Source organism: Felis catus, chromosome C2 (genome assembly GCF_018350175.1).
Source record: "Felis catus isolate Fca126 chromosome C2, F.catus_Fca126_mat1.0, whole genome shotgun sequence".
Lineage (NCBI taxonomy): Eukaryota > Metazoa > Chordata > Mammalia > Carnivora > Felidae > Felis > Felis catus.
The window spans coordinates 4,879,547-4,892,500 of record NC_058376.1 but is presented as its reverse complement, the minus strand read 5'-3'; positions in this window follow the sequence as shown (position 1 = coordinate 4,892,500).

The window sequence follows — 12,954 nt, the reverse complement described above, 5'->3', positions numbered from 1 at the left end:
AGAATTGCTGATAGACTTGCAAATCCTTGGCCAAACACTTGTAAACTCATAGAGATTAGTCTGGCCAGATGATTGAATTAGGCTTGTCTGTTAGGCGTGGCAAAGGCTCATTTGATGTTCAATACTATCAGCCTTGCCAATCAATATTTTTGTCACGTATGTTGCATTTGAAATATTTATATGAGAAGTAATGTATAATGGTATTTTATTCTAAATGTCCGTACCAACAGTTAAATATATTTTTCTGTTAGTTGAGCAGGTGGTGTATTCGTGGCTAAAGCTGAGAGCTTTGCATCATCTGTTGTCCTTTGAGAGAAGCAGGCCAGCAGGACAGGAAGTGTCTTCTGCTATCCAATTTACTCCATTGTCTCCTTGGATTAAGCCTCAGCACAGCTAGCCCAGGCACACAGTTGAATTGAATTAACAAGGTTATTCAAAGCCAGAAATCACTATGATCGAGGAATGCCAGGCATGGGGTCATCTCATTCTTTATCTTCAATTAGATTTTTTTTTGCTTTCTTCAAAGGAAATTAAAATGCTCTATTAAAATAAAACTTTCTCAGTTTACAAATACATACATAGCAGATCTGACTTTCTAGCTGTCTGCCCAAGGCCCAAGCGGAGACGTTGGGACGTGGATTTCTAGAGTCCTTGCTACTGAGAACAGTCTTGTTGCCGCTGAGATTCCAGACCAGCTGCACACAGTAAAATTTAGGGGTGGAAGCAAGGACTCAGAAATGTGGGAGGAAGATGTGGACACCGGCCCGATGAAATTAAATCATACAGTGCAGAGGACAATAGTGGAGACGCTTTAAATAAACCCTTCGCATGTTCCAGCCAAAAGATGTGCAGGAAGACATAATTGCAGGGATTAGCCTTTTTGACTTTGTAGGCCTGGCTGTAAATAACCCTTCTGAAGAAAAGTGGGAAAAGAAAGCTTGAGTCAAAGGCTCTGAGAAGTCAGGAGACTCTGGGAGGTCACCCAGTGCAGCCCAGCCCCAGCCCACCACTCACGCAGCATACATAAATTCCTGACACAGCATCTTGGATGAGCTGTCACCCGGCTGCGTAAGGGCACGAGGCAGGGACCCAGGAGGCTCGAAGATAAACAACCCCTGAGCTAACGCTGGGAAGAAGGATCAAGGAAGTCTGCCTTCATGCTCCCAAGTTCCCGGCTTTACGCCTTTTCTCCTTTGCAGAAAATCTCAGTAAGCTTTCATCTGCCTAGTATCCACTTGTGTCCTGGCTGGGGAACTTGGCATTAATTAGGATCCCGAAATGGGGTGTGCTGCCTTGTGTGATAATAAGCTCCCTGTTATGGGAAGCAACCAAGCCGTAGCTACATGACCATGAGCCAGGAAACCGTAAGGTGCACTGAGAGGGGAGGCAGGGCTGGGACCCTCCACCCACACGTAAGCTGACACCCTTACGACAGCAACTGTATATACTGATACTAGCTCAACAAATCTTTGCTTACCTTTTAGGCCAAGGGCTACGTTGTGCATGACCGAGAAATCACAAGCTCACTGAGAGAAAGAGAGAGAGAGAAGGAGAATTAAGAAATAAACCCACGAAGAGCTGGTCAGTTGACTTTCCAACGGTCATCAAGACAATTCACTGAGAAAAAGAAGAGTGTTGCAACATTTGGCACTGGGACATCTGGGTGTCCTCGATGGTGGGCCAGGGGAGCTCCCCCCTTACCTAAAGCGTACCAGAGATGATTTTGAAACAGAGTATAGACCTCCACCTGAAAACTACAATTTTCAATCCTGTAGAAGAATGTATGGGAGATGAGTTTCGTGTTCTTGCAGTGTTTTTTTTTTTTTTTTTAGCCAAGCAGAAAGAGCAAGGACAGAAGACAAAATTATAAGTTGGACTTAATCCAATTTTACAACTTCTGTTCTTCAGAAAATGAAAAGATAAACCGTTGTTTTAAGTACTGATAACACATAGATGTGATGGAGAATTCATATCCAGAATGTATAAAGAATGTGCACGAATTGACAAGGCAAAAACCCCAACTAAAACACGAGCAGAGGATTTGAACAGCTATAGTACAAAAGCGAATACAGGAATGGCCGATAAACACGTTAAACATATTGAAAGATGTTCAAGATCATTAGCCGTTAGGAAAATGCGAATTAAAGCCACAATGAGATACCATTACAGGTCCAGTGATGTCCAAAATTAAGAAGCCAGACTGCCAAATTGGCAAGGATGGAAAGCGTTTGGAACTCTCTTCCGTTGCTGATGGTAACGTCAAATAGTTCCACCGCTTTTGAAAGCAGTGTCGCTATTTTGGACAAAGTGAATCATATATTTAGCATACAACCCAGAATTCCGACCCTAACTATTTATCCAGATAAAAATGTGTATCCACACAAAATCCTGTACGTGGACGTTTGCAGCCACTTTATTCATAGTAGCTCAAAACTGGAAACAACCCAAATGTCTGAAATAAGTGAGTAGATAAACCAGCTACAGTATATTTACACAGTGGATAGGACTCAGTAAAAAGAAAGGGAGGGAGGGAGGGAGGGAGGGAGGGGAAAGGAAAGGAAGGAATGGATTACTGGTACATTCAGCAGCTCGGATGAATGTCACAGGTGTGCTAAACAAAAGAAGTTAAGACCCAAAAGAGAACATACTGATAAAGCCGCGCCTCTGAGTTTCTGGAAAAGCAAACCTAACTTACAGTGACAGAAAGCAGGTCATTGCCTACCTAGACTGCAACAGGCAAAGAGAAATTTCAGGAGTGATGAGGACATCCTACGTCAAGATTGTGGTGGCAGTGACACAACCTATAGACTTGTCAAGTCTCTTGAACTCTACGCTTCAAAGAGTGCATTTTATTGGATATAAATTATACTGCAATAAGCTTGATTTTAAAAATACATGCAGGGGCACCTGGGTGGCTCGGTCGGTTAAGCATCTGACTCTAGATTTTGGCTGAGGTCATGATCTTGTGGTTCATGAGTCCGAGCCCCACATCAGGCTCCACACTGACCATGTGGAATCTGCTTGGGATTCTCTCTCTCTCCCCCCCCTCCCAAAGTAAATAAATAAACTAAAAAAAATACATGTAAAGCTCTCAACCTTGCATTTGCCACATGGCAAATGCTCAATGAATAAGGAGGAGGGAAACAGGAGGAAGACAAAAGGAGGAGGAAGGGGAAATTATTGTTGTTGAATTTATTTCACAAAAACTTTTATTCAGCAAAAATACTTATTTACTAACAACTTAATAACATAAGAACATCACAGTTGCCATTGTTGACATCATCATGACATCGGTTTGCTCCCGATGCGTTCATGAACTGAGGGAAAGGGACATACAATCCACACACAGGTACACGGCGACTCTTCTGTGCTAACTGGACAATGCTGTGCTAACACACATACACCTGACAAGCTCTTCCGAGCAGGGATTCCTTCCTAAGGAATTTGTTTTTCCAGACCCCCAAATTTAGGAAAAACTGGTCAAGACATAGGAAAACGGAAAGAAGTATCAGAATTCTTCTGAGACAATAAGCTGTACGACCAACATAAAGATGTGACTGTTTGGAAGGCATCTACTGACATCCCACTGAAGGTGGGAGCAGAAAGCCCAGACACCGGAGTCAACAGCCAAGATACACCCTTCCGGTGACTTGGGGCCGGAGTAGGCGGAGATAAACGGTCATGTGATCCGTAGTTCCTCATGTCTGCACCTGCCATATTTAACAGTGTGTGCTCCCGGATGGGCATAGTGAGGCACTCTTGGAAATTGCTTCATCACATACTTACTTTCCACAAATCTTATAAGAGGTGTGTTGAGGAATGATAAATGTTGAAAGCAAAATAAGTCCTTAAATTGTCAATTTTGCAAAGTTCTATGGACCTGGATAGGAGATCCAAATTTTCCATGAAGTCTTACTAATCTTCACCAGCATTTCCTGGTGTTTGAATATTTGCTCTTGAATGTTTGTTTGGATATTTGTTTGAATCTTTGCTGCAGTCATTTGAAAATAATGCTGAACTTGATATTTCTTACTTATGAAATTTTCTAGGTTTTGTTAACAGTAAGCAAAGGGTATGAAGAACATTGGAAGAGTTTTAAGACTAACAGGATCGTGGCACTCCTAAGAATCCCCCCAAATTGAGATTTCTCAATCTCAAATCCCGAAGATTCATCATCTGTTAGGAATTTGGAAACAACCACAAGTAACAGCTATGGAGAGAACTAGGAGGTGATTGGGCTGCCTGGGCTTCACACGTTGAGTGGCATTTGAGCAAAGTATTGAGGGATGAGTCTTGGATATAGCAAGGCATGGCTGTTTACATCAAGAACCAGGCATGCAGAAAGGGGATGGACCCAGGTGAAGTGTTCACCACCTCGGCACATGGGGGAGGGTGCTGAGGGATGCTAATTCAGCAGTCAGGGTGGTCCAATCTACCACACAGGCCAACTCACAGTCCAAGCAGTGTGACACCATTCAGCAGCCACTCAAGCAAGCTGTTGCCCATGACGAGTGGAGAGGAACATGGATAGGACACGGCAATGGGGAAACCCTCTCCCTGGCTCTGGAACCATGACTCTTCTCATCAAGGATTTCAGGAACTCATAGATGGAAGCCTAGCATCGTTGGCCTTGCTATTGTTCTATTTGGAACCTGCACCTCCATTTAACTGGCTAGATCTTCTGACCACGTCCCCATCAGATGCCCCAGGTTCAGGGTCTGGATCTCAGTGAGCCCAGTTCCTGTTGGGTCCCACTTCCGGGTGCCTGAGTCCAGCCTTCTTCCAACCAACCCTCTCAGGAACTCAAGTCCTGGACACATGGCTGCCAAGGCAATGGCCCTGGTGGCTGGCCCTGTCCCCCTCACTCTCCTCACCCCACCCCACCCCATCCTCCCACCCACTGGGGCTGAAACTGCCCACCTGGAATTCTACACATCACAGGGGCCCTCTGACATACAGTTCGCCATATCTATCTGTAGCAGGATCACTTGCAGTGTAAACACTCGATTCTTTTCCCCCTTTCCTCCTCCTCTATTGAAGGAAGGTGACCGGTTTCATTATTTCTTTGTCTCGGCCAGAAGACAGAAGCTACTGAAAGTCACAACTTGTTCTGTCTTTGATGAGAGCCTAAGTTCATGCAGGGCAAGCAGGACAGAGTGGGAACGTCGTCTGTGCTGGAGGTTGTGGCTTGGGGCTGATGTAGGAAGAATGGGGACCGTCATAAAAGTGACAGCAGAAGCCAGAAGAGGAAATGCCAGAGGGGACAGCTGGTGGACCCCTCGCAAGGCTGCACTGGGGACACCAGGTGGAGATTCCCGTGCCCCCCCCCCAATCTAGGCAAAAAGAGCAGAGACCAGACCTGAAGAATCACATCACAGAGAAGGGAAAAAAAAAAAGGCCCCTCTACAGAAACTGGAGAGGATCCCCAAGCCCTCCCCCAGCCCTGGAGGCCCCCAAACCCCGAGTCTCGCTCTTGGATATCTGTTTGTGGAATATGATTCGCGGCTGGGTCCACGCCTGCAGGAGTCATTCAATCTCCAGCTCATATTTGCCCCGCTGAGCCCCGGTGCTGACAGCTCTGGGGAGGATATTCAAAATAAATCTCTTTTCTCCCACTCGGTGTCTTTTAAAGAGGATTAATTGAGTTTACTGAGTTGGTTGAAATTGTTTTATGCAGTGGAAAACAGCTGCGTTGATTGCCTAGATGGGCCCATTCAGGGAGCCTTCCGCTTCTATTATTAAGCGCAGAGGGGCTTCGAGAGGCCCCGCGAAGAGGTCCACACTCATCGTTTCCCCGGGAGGGAATCTGCTCATCTTCCAGCCAGACTCGGCACTCAGCACTTCCAATTGAGGCCTGATTACATACCTGAGCCCGTGACTTCCGAAGGCAATCAGACCTCTCTTACTGTTTTGTTGAAAAGTGATTCCAGCTAGGGGAAAGGCAACGGCAGACGAGAGCATAATATCCATGGGTGTGCCCTCAGCTGTGACCAACGCCCTGAACCTCCACATCAGACCTCTTGATGTCAGAGGAGGAATTCGGCAAAGAAAAAGTCACCACAAAACAAAATACAAGCACCACTTGGCTCGTGCCAAGGCAAACGCATTTCCCTCTGAAGCCAGAAAGCTCGTGCAAATGTCACCATGGACTGTGTTTTGGAGGAACTCGTCTGTGTCAACAGGCTGTCTTGAAAGGGTTGCTTTTGTTTCTAAAGATCTAGTTGTGTAATTTATACAGAGCCACAGTTGGTATTTAGGATAGAAATTATTGACTTCTTAATTGCAGAATTGATGCTCCTTGTTCTTTAAAATACGGAAAGGTCAGGGGCGCCAGAGTCACCTGGGTGGTTCAGTCGGTTAAGTGTCTGACTTCAACTCAGGTCATGATCTCACCGTTGGTGGGTTCGAGCCCCGTGTAGGGCTCTGTACTGACAGCTCAGAGCCTGGAGCCTGCTTCAGATTGTGTCTCCCTCTCTCTCTGCCCCTCCCCTGCTCATGCTCCCTCTCTCTCTCTCTCTCTCTCTCTCTCTGTCCCTCAAAATGAATAAATGTTAAAAAAAATTAAAATATCGAAAGGTCTGGCTGTTGCTGTCTTCAAGGTGAAAGTAGCAGCCAGCTCAGACTCTAACAACACAGAACAGGCAGCACCTCGCCCAGCTTGGTCAACCCCGCTGGGATCAGGCCACGGGGGACACTCCCTGACCCTCAGTGTGGTGGCAAAATGATGGCCCCCTAAACATGCTCACATTCTAATCTCAGGGACCTGTGAATTTGCTGCCTTTCATGGCAAAAGGGAATTTGCAGATGTGATGAAGGGTCTTGAGATGGAGAAAGAAGGGGGCAGGAGGGTCGGGGACACAGACAGATGGGACCACAGAAGCGGGGGGGGGGACACCCTAGAAGAGGCTACAGGGTGGGCTTCAAAGGTGGAGGAAAAAGCCAATGAGGCATAAATGCAAACGACTCCTAGAAGCTGGGAAAAGTGAAGAAACAGAGCCCCCTCCCCGAGACTTGAGAAGGAACCAGCCAGGCTGACAGCTTGATTTCAGGACTTGTGGCCTCCAAAACTATAAGACGGGACATGCGTGTTGTTTGAAGCCACTGGTTTGGTGCTGGATTGTTACAGCAGCTGTAGGGAGGCAGCACACTGGAGGACCCGATAGAGTACGAAGGCCCTTCCACACTCGCTGCCGTCAGCTGCCCCCTTCACGTGGGCTCGCTGTCCCTGCCATTTAGATGCAGGAGAAACACCCTTTCTCCCACGCACCGTCTTCCCAGACTTTTCAGTTTCTCATCCCAAACAGTACATTCTTGAAATGTGATTGGTATTCGTGAGGCCCGTGCTCCATTTTTGGTATAGCAGCATAACTAGATAGAAACTAAATTTGAGGATAATTTTAAGCTTCTAACAGACCATATTCTAGACATCACATGCATGTCTGATTGGGGGAGGTACTTGGCCCTAACTTCCAAGTGTCTGTGCACATGACAAGCACACTTTGCGGAGTATATAAACCATTTCCGTGAGACCAAAGCAAGAGGAGACTTCTTCTTTCCAAGGACTCAAGTTCTAGCACATACTTTCTTAAGACTCGAGAAGATAATCCAGATGACCAGAAAAAGCAAAATCCACCTTTTCAGACCCAGTTTTCCATGTAGATGTGAGCAGTGGAGACAACTAGCGTGTTCCTTTTCCCTCATCATCTGGTTTGTCAACATGTATCACGAGCTGATCACAACGTCCTTCCTTCCCATCCTGTGCGCAGGCTTGTCGTTCTCAACACCGAAGCTAACAAGGCTGGATCTCAACTCCCAGGGAAACCTATTTGCCAGTCCTGGGGTGATGTCGCACACTGTCCAGGATATCTCCTCCACAGACATCGCCCTCCACAGCCATCAACGTGACAGTGCCTCCAGGTGACCATCACCAGCCCTTAAAGAGGTGGCTGAGAAACAGCCTGTGACAGGTGTAACACGGAAGGAGGGACAAACAGGCTGCTCGATGGCATGCTTCCCGGCTCCGGGGCCAGGTGGAGATTCCGAGATGCTCCAACAGGGTGGGGCTGAGAGAGGACAGGAGAGGGGAGGGAGGAGATGAGGAAGGTACTGAAATTTCCTACTTTGACCGCGTGGCCCAGCACCAGCTCCCCTCTGATGTGGTGAAGGTGGGATCTCCTGTGTTCACACCACATCAACCCTCCTCTCTGGTTCTCGGGCCTGTGGGACACCCTCTTCTAAGGGCTCGTGTAGCAGTTCAGTTGCCATGGAAACCTTTGGCCTCATCCAGCCGTATCATTAGGGTTTTATTGAGCTAAACCTTACAACTGTGTACCTATGTCGGTTGCAAAGGTTAGGGTATCCCAGGGCTCAGAGTGTCCACTGAAGTCATGATTTTTCATGAACACACGTTTGCTCTGCTGCTCTGGAGAAGGTGGTGCTTGGATTCTGGCTGAGGGGCCGCATTGACTTAACAGCATCTCATGTACAGAAAACCTGATTGCAGGTTTCTAAAATGTCAACCTCGAAATAACAGCGTGATGGGCACTTCCCTGTGGCGCCCCCTGCGGGCCAGGCAGAACAGAAGGAGGCCAGGCACCTGGCAGTTAGACCTGGTGATGCAAGAAAGGGAACCTATATGATTTTACCAGAAAAGAGACTGTGCCCCCTCACGCACACGAGCCACACTATAGCACCTTCTTTCTCCTTCCTTCGTTATTTGAATCGTTAAAGTCAAAGCAGAATTTGGACCGGATCATTCATAAAACGGTAATAATGCTGATCTAATTCATTTCTCACATTAAGAAAAACCCTAAATATCAGACTAGGGGAACTAATTCAAGTTTGGAGTATTCCTACGGTGAATGCAGATCTCGCCACTGTTGTAGAACAACACCCAGGGACACCATCGTGCTGGTTTGTGGTGACAAAGTGGTCTACAAAAGTATACTGTAGGATGCAACTTTTCCTGACTTGTAAGTATGTACGGAAGTTGAGAATTATATAAATGAGAGTGCCCAAAGCTGGGGGAGGTGATGAACGTTGTTATGGTACCTCGTCTTTATGTTCTGATTTTAAAAAAATGCATTATTTTTGGAAAAGGGAAAACATTAAGTCTTTGATGTTGAAAAAATTGAGCACATCTAATAAGCCCGTTTACAATAACAAGCCTGGTAAACTACAATCGTAGTCAGGGGGAATGTGACTGAACCAGTTCTTGGCTTTGTTCTATTACCCCGACACTCACGGCCAGAAATAAGAGGAAAACGAGCTCCTTGCAGGCTCAGACGTGTGTCAGACGGTGGGGTCGCCGCCGTCATCATGGACATCACAGGCGTCACCCCTGTGCCCTCCCGGCTCACCACGACTACCACAACGGCACTTCACAATGGCACTTCACAATGCCTTCGCAATGGCACTCACTCACCTCTGCCGAGGGCTCCTTCCTCCACAACAGCTCAAACCCCACGTGTTAAATCCAGTCTGCTGGAGAAAACAGGCTTTTCCCAGAAAGGTGTAGGGATTGTGCAGTTTTGCCCAAATCTGCCCTACCCCCAAGTAGACGAGAGGCGGTTATATTTTTTCGCTACGCCTCCCAGCATTTATCACTCACACACAGGGGAGGAGAGACAAAAGTAGGAACTGTGCTCCACGCAAATCATTATGCTCTGAAAGGGAGGCACAGACAGACATCCACAGTCCAGTGACTAGCGACCGGGACGGGCAGGCTGGGGACCGGGGATAAAATGTGGGACACTCTAGGAAGGGTAAGAATATTCTGGAAACAAGTGAGCATTTGGCTTGAGCATATGTACAATACTTGCACCCCCAAAAGTCTGCGTGAGATCTCAGGATTTAGGGAGCTGAAGCCTCTTCTCAGAAGTGTCTGTGTGTGTATGTAAGTAAAATCCTATTTTAAATGTTTCCAAACTCATCATATAAACACACACACACACACACACACACACACACACACACACGCACGCACCCCGCGGCCTACTTCCTTTAAGAAAGTTGATGCAGGGAAATTATTCAGTGTGGTTTGAATACCGGGCAGCAGGACAATGAGCCGCCCACAGCGAGGCAACCAGATGTCCCCTTTGGGCACAGCCCTGCACACTGCTGATGGTGGCATTTTGTCAGGATGCCAGCCGGAGCTCAGGAGCAAGGGAACGCAGCACTGAAGAGCCATGTGGGTTGCTGGCAGAGGTAGCTAAATGGAGAGGCAGTTTTCAGCACGCATGGTGAGGACGTTGGGGACCAGCCACTTTCAGATTTAGACGTGTTTTTCAATGGCAGGAATGCTACAGGACCAAAAAAGGAAGTTTCGGAACAAGAAGAGGAAACCATCCAGGGGAGATACACTGATCTTCTGAGCATGACATTCAAGGGCACCTCTGAAGGGTTTGTACTTTTTTACAATGAACGTGTGTATTTTGAAAATTTAGATAGATAGATGATAGATAGATAGACAGATGATAGACAATAGGTAGATAGATAGACAATAGACAGATGATAGATAGATAGATAGATAGATAGATAGATAGATAGATAGATAGACAATAGATAGATAGATGATAGACAGATGATAGATAGATAGACAATAGACAGATGATAGATAGATAGATAGATAGATAGATAGATAGATAGATAGATAGATAGATAAACAATAGATAGATGATAGATAGATGATAGACAATAGACATATGATAGATAGATAGACAGACAGATAGATAGATGCATATAATGTGGTACAGGCCACACTCTGCCTCCAGTTCGTTGACCTATCTTCCACATGCCTTGCACACCTGCACACTGGTGCATGTGCCCAGACATCAGGAAGAGAAAGGGAGGAGAAGGCACTGCTCCAGGTTCTGAGGTCCCTGGGACTGTTTGTGAAACACGAACCAGACTGGTCCCATCCCGCCTTCCCATCAGAGGAAGGGGCCCTGCCCGCATCAGAGACGTGGAGACTGCCCCTCCTCCTGAGGGTCAGACCAAGTGACGCGTAACTGACACCAGGTCTTTGGTCCCTCCTCCTCTCCCACGCGCTTACTGTAGTCCTGTGCTCTGCTGGGAGGCTGAGCAACTCAGGTCCCCACGACAGTGTCTGGTTGGATAAGTGTAGAGGTGCCTGGTTTTACCACTTGTAGAAAACAGAAGTATGCCCACGATGCCTTATGTTAGAGGCACACACGTTTGTTTAGCCTAGCCCAAACCAGTTTCAAATACCAAGGAAAAAACATTCAATTTTGCAGGTAAATAAAATATGGCAGCAGTAAAACCCAGTAACATGCACCCAGCCCCGTTACCACTGCACGAAAACAACCGCCTTCATCTGTCAATACACCTGGATAATTGCCTCTTTTGTTTTTCACTTTGAATGTGCTGTCTCCCAGAGAAAGGCGGTGACAGCGCACGTGTGTATACCCTCATCGTGTAGCATTCATTGGTACCCATTTGGACATTTCCAAGAAAACACAGTGGTCAGAACACCTCATCTCCTTACTCTGGAATAGGACTAAGGGGAGGGGGGGAGACTAAAAAATAAAGATTGATCTTAAATCCAGGTTTAAACCCTTCCAGATGGTTAGACTGTTGCTTTTTCATGGCCAAGGTTAACAATATATACACTTTGTTCTGTAACCATTATTGTGATTGGCCTCTGGTTTGGCAACTGGTCTTCTAAAAGGTAACAATTGGTAACATTATAAGTAATTTCTTATTACTTATAAAGTAAGTATACATAACATTATAAGTAATTTCCCCTTCTCTATGGATTTTATTTTTCCTGAGGTACTTAAAAATCTGTCTATCTATCTATCTGTCTATCATCACATCCCTTACCATTATCTGTTGCAAGGACATTTTCAAATATACAGAACATTCTTTCTTCCTTTATCTTTCTTGAGCCCTTTGGCACTAGACTAATCTCTCTCCAGTTCCGTCGTAGAGCCATCATCCTGTATAAAATCTATTCTTGGATCTTAAGCCTTCCTTTTTTGGTTCACCCCTTTGTTTGGCTGGAGTACATCCTTGAATGCCTTTGTCACAATGGTTGTCTAAGGGAAAAAAAAAGTCTGGGTTCTTGAACAATCTGTCCTCACACCGGGTTGATAATTTTGTTGCATATGTGATTGGAGGCTGTAAATCAGTCACCTCAGAACTGAGAAGACATTCCTCCTTGTTCTGTGACATTGGGCTTGTAGGAATTCCAAGGGCAGTCTGACTCTGAGCCTAGGTGAAAAACAACGGTGTCATACTCTCTGGAGGCTTTCAGAACCTTCCACTGATTGGTGTACTTTGACCCACAGTAACAATGTGCCTCAATGTCAACTTCCTTGTGAGTTATGCTGGGATCAGAGGATGATTTCCATCCAGGGCCATATGCTTTCTTCATCTCTCAGAAATCATCTTGTGCTATTCCTTCTAAAACTGTGTTTTCTTTGACCTGTCTTTCTGGACATTCTGATCGTCTGTTGGCCTTTTAAACTGATAGGCATCATCTCGGGGGCTCGTGCATATTTCTATCCTTTTGTTTTGTTGTGGTTTTGTCTTACATTATGGGAGGCTTCCTGGCTTTTGTTGTTGAAAGCTTCTGTCGGGTTTTGTAGTTTGAAAATCGTGTTTGGCTTTCCAAGAGATCATTCTTGTTTTCTAAGAGTCTTTCTAGGCTAAATCCTGTTGATGGAGTGTAGATTTTATACCTTCTCAAATCGCACTCTCTGAGGACACCAACTGGGATTTTTTTAAGTGTTCTTTTATCCCTTGAATTATTTGTTTCCTCCTGGGTCATTTTCCTTGCTTATTTATCTTTGCCTTTTTCCTTTGCATTCCAGACTCTCTCCATATGCCCATGACATCCTGTTGTCCATTCATGGTTTAAATACTGCAGCAGCCGAGGGCTCCTGGGTGGCTCAGTCGGTTAAGCATCTGACTTGGGCTCAGGTCACGATC